The sequence below is a fragment of the Penaeus japonicus genome, unplaced genomic scaffold (assembly GCF_977035675.1).
Source record: "Penaeus japonicus unplaced genomic scaffold, GWHDUDI00000001_assembly GWHDUDI00000016, whole genome shotgun sequence".
Lineage (NCBI taxonomy): Eukaryota > Metazoa > Arthropoda > Malacostraca > Decapoda > Penaeidae > Penaeus > Penaeus japonicus.
The window spans coordinates 1,366,053-1,371,052 of NW_028234418.1; positions in this window are offsets into that span (position 1 = coordinate 1,366,053).

Here is a 5,000-nt window from a genome sequence, read left to right on the forward strand (position 1 = left end):
TGTTTTGTTTTTGTCTTGTTTTTTTTTGGGGGGTGTATTTAGTGTGGTTGTGATTGTTTGTGTTTGTTTTTGTTTTGTCTTTGTTTTTTTTATCTATTCTTGATCTATAATTTTTCGGGTGTTTTTGGTCGATTGTTTCTTCTGGATATTTCTTTTTGTTATCTATATGTTTAAGAAAAAAAAATATTTCGTTTTTGTTTTTTCTTGTAATTATTTTGATTTCTTTTGATTGTTTTCCATTTTTATGTATTTTGACTTTATTTTTTTACTTAATCTCCATCCTTATATTTCCTTCAATTCTTTGTTTTGTTCTTATCCTCCGCCTTTATCTCCCTTCTCCATCTTATTTTTCTTCCGTTCCGCCCTCTCTTTATTATTTCTTAATCACCCTTTTTAATTCTTGACTGTTGCTGCATTTTGCGTTTTCTCTCTTCGTCTCCAGTCTCCGTTTTCTTTTCTCTTTCCTTTTTCTTCTACTCCCCTTTCGTTATCACTCTTATTGTTTATATCTTCCATCGCTATCTTCCTGTTATATTTTCCTTCCTTTCTAACCTCCACCTTTCCATCTTCATCATTATACTCATCTTATTCATCTTTCCTTCCTGTTTACTTTCTTTCTCATTCTCCCTATCTACTCTCCCCTCTCGGTCCCACCCCCACCGCACCCACCAAGGGGGGGGGGGGGGGGGGGGGGGTTAAAAAACACACACACACACACACACAAACACCACCCACCTTCCCCCCTCATCCCCACAAGCCCCCTTCCCCCCTCACCCCCATAACCCCTACCTTCCCCCCTCACCCTCTTAAGCCCCCTTCCTCCCTCAACCCCACAAGCCCCCTTCCCCTCAGCCCCACAAGCCCCCTCACCCCCACAAGCCCCCTTCCCCTCTCACCCCCACAAGCCCCCTTACCCCCTCACCCCCACAAGCCCCCCCCACAAACCCCCATAACCCCATCTTCCATCTTCCCCCCCCTCACCCCCCTACAAACCCTCTCACCCCCACAAACCCTAAACCCCTACAAGCCCCCTTCCCCCGCTCCCACAAACCCCTCACCCCCACAAGCCCCCTTTCACCCCTTACCCCTCACAAGCCCCCATCCCCCCTCACCTTCAAGAGCCCCCTCCCCCCCCCCACAAGCCCCCCCCCCCCCAACAAACCCCTCACCCTTCCTTCCTCTATCATAACCCTCTTTACTTATAGACCCGAGACACAATGACACTCGGGCTAATAATGATGTATTGGACGCCGGTTGCAGGGAGAGAGAGACTTGCATCCCCCCCCCCCACACACCTCCTACCCACCGGCCTCCTCTTACCCCCACCCCTCCATCTTACCCACCCCCCTCTTCCCCTCTTCCCACCACCACCCCTCTTCCTACCTCCTCCTCCTAGCACCACCTCTTAGTAGTCCTTCCCACACCCCAATCCTCCCCCTCATACCCCACCTCCCCTCCCCCTCCCCTCCCCCTCCGCCACTCCCCACCTCCTCCCCTCCCCCCTCCCCCTCCGCCACTCCCCTCCCCTCCTCCTCCACCTCCTCCCCTCCCCCCTCCCCCTCCCTCCTCCTCCACCTCCGCCACTCCCCACCCCCTCCCCAACCACCTCCTTTGCCAACTCTCCACCACAATGTGGAAAACGTCAATTAGCCCCAGATTTCCCCGAGGTTCAATAGCTTTCCCCAAGACTACATCGTAATGCAGTGGTTTTGCTGGTTTCGTGTGGTGTGGCTTGGGTTGGTGTATATATACAGTAAGGAGGAAGATGTGTCTGTGTGTAGGTGTGTGTTGTGTGTTTGTGTGTGTGTGTGTGTGTGTGTGTGTGTGTGTGTGTGTGTGTGTGTGTGTACATATGTGTGTTCACATATATATATAAATTATATATATATATTTATATATATAAATATATATATCTATTATATAGGTGTGGATGAACGTGTTGTGTGTGACAAATGAGTGTGTTGTGTAAGTGTGTGGTTTGCATGTGTTTTGTGTCTTATAATGGTGGTGTGTGTGTTGAAGGTGAGAGGGGGTATTGTATATGAGAAAGATAGAGAAAGAGAGAGAGAGAGATATATCTAGATATATATATATATAGAGAGAGAGATATAGATATTAGGAATATATATATATAATTTATATATATACTCATAGCGAAGAGAAGACTCGAGAGAGATAGAAGTATAGAGAGTGTGTGATTGGAGAGAGAGTTGGTGAAAGAAAGAGAGAATTGAGTTTAGAAAAAAAAAAAAAGCGATAGAGAAGCGAGAGAAAGAGAGCTTGCGAGGGGAAAGAAGAGAGATAGAGAGAAGGGAAGAGTGGAGCAGAGAGCGAGAGAGAGAGGGAGATAGGAGGAGAGAGAGAGAAGAGAGAGAGAGAGAAAGAGCGAGCGAGAGAGACGAGAGATAGAGAGACGAGAGATAGAGAGAGAGAAGCGAGAGTGAAAGAGAGAGAGAGAGACAAGAGAGAGAGAGTGAGAGACGAAAAAAAAGAAAGACGAGAGAGGGAGAGAAGAGAGAGAGAGAGAGAGGGGTAAGAAAAAGAGAGAAGGAGGAGAGAAGAGGGGTAGAAGAAAGAGAGAGAGCGAGAGAGATGCTGGAAGAGAGAGAGAGAGAGAGAATGATAGGGGGAAAGAGAGAGAGAGAGAGAGAAAGGTAGAAGGAGTGTATGATTGAGTGGTGTAGAGCTGAGTATTACTGATAGAGATGGACCATATGAAACTGATGAGCGTATGTGGTCCTTCCAACTGTGAGGGCTGCGGTAGGGCTGTGGGGGGGGAGGGGGGAGTGTGAAAGTTTCATTATCGGGTAAAGAATACAGAGTCTTAGGATAGGGTTTTGGGGGGGCGTGGGGCCCCTGGGCGGGGGGGGGGGTGGAAGGGACGACGGGAGAGGATAGAGGAGTGGGAAGGGCTGGGGAAAATGCATTGTTTCCGTGGTTTGGGTGACCGGCGGTAGCAGAACTAGCTGTTGTAGACGAAACATTAATAATAGCAACAGTAGTAGCGGTAGTTGATGTAAATATGGTGCTAACTTCAACACTTTCTTTTCAGTAATAGTAAAAGGATTTTGACAGCGACATCAATATATTTAATGTTCGTTCCAGGTCGGTTAGGAATGTTTTTTAGAATAGAAAATAGGTAATGGTTATGATAGTGTAATTTATAACCTCATCACCTCTCATCATCTATAGCATTGGCAGTGTCATTAGAATATTATTATTATATGTAGGTGATAAATTATGAATATTTTGGAGGGAATGATACGACAGTAAGAAACTTGGAATATAACGATAAATTCCACAATATTACATAATCCAAATCAAATATATTCAAATGTATGAAATAAAAACAGTTCAAAAGACAAAAATATAGTGTTGAATTTGTTTGTTTGTCTTTTTTTCACCATGTGAATTTAACTATGTATCTATTTGTTGTTATTTTCCCTTTAAGGAAAAATGATAACGATGGAACGAGTCAATAAATTGAACCTTTCTTGATTTCAGGACTATTATTTCCCTTGTCAATTCCAAAATCTCACGCGCCATTGCGAAAACACATCAAAACACAAACAACAAACCCAACCATGACTATTAAAATTATTTTTTTTTTTTTTTGATTTATTATTTTTTTATTACCCTCCTCCCATGTCACCATATCCATACTCAACAAAAAAACCCAAACCTAAACAACCAAAAAAACCCAAACCCAAAAAAAGTCATACAAACAAGACCACACAACCCCCCAACAAAAAAAAAACCCCCAAAAACACGACACACCATAACCCAACATACCAAAAAAAAAAAAACAAAAATAAAAAATCCCCCTCCCCTATTCACCACTCCTCACCCCTCCCCCCATCACTTCAAAACACCACAAAACACACGATAAATTTGTAAGTGGCGCCTCAAAACACAAAAAAGCTAAAATAATAAATAAATTAATTTTAATTATTTTTTATTTTTTTTTTTTTTATTATAATTTATTATAAATTTTTTAATATATAATAATTTAAAAATTATTTTTTTTTTATATATTTTTATTTTTTTTTTTTTTTTATTGTTTTTATATTTATTTTCTTTTTATTTTTTTTTTTTATTTTATATATTAATATATATATTTTTTTTTTTTTTTTTATAAATATATATTTATTTTATTTATTTTTTATTTTAATTTTTATTTTTTTTAAAATATTTTATTATTTTATTTATTTTATACTTTTAATAAATAAATATTTTTATATAAAAAGAATATATAAATAATTTTTTAAAATTATTATTTTTTTTTTTTTTTTTTTTTTTTTTTTTTTAATTATTCTTCTTTTTATATTTTCTATTTATTTTATATTTAAATTTTTTTTTTATTAATTTTTTATTTTTTTTTTTTTTTTTTTTTTATTTTTTTAATAATATTTTTATTTTTTTTTATTTTTTTTTATTTTTTATAATATTAAAAATTTATTTTTTTTTTTCCATATATATTAAAAAAAATAAAATAAATAAAATTTTATTTTTCACACCAATCAATTTGATAATACCTAAGAGTTGCATAACCCTAACAATATGGACTTTATACAATTTGAATGATATAGTTGGCACTCTTGGAGCCATTGCGAGGACAGAAAGCTGATCAGTATCACCTTACAAAATGGACACGGCACTCCGCCCCTTCCACGCTAACACTGTTACTCTGAGATCAAAACACAAAACATAATAATTCCCTTGAATTACAAGATAAAACAACACGTGAAATCTCATTCATGATATCGGGAGAAAGCACAAACACAGACCCATTCATCTCTATCGTAAATCATCAGCAAATAAAGTTAAAATTATTCAAAACAAAAAGGTAAAAGGCGGCAACAATACCCATTCCGAAGGACTGACCAACGCCGGACAGCACTGACCGTTGGTTATCTTGGTCTAGGCTTCTGATTTGCCCAGTGACCAGTCCCCGCCAGCCAATGAGAGCGCTGCGCCACGTCATCCATCAGCGCGCCGAC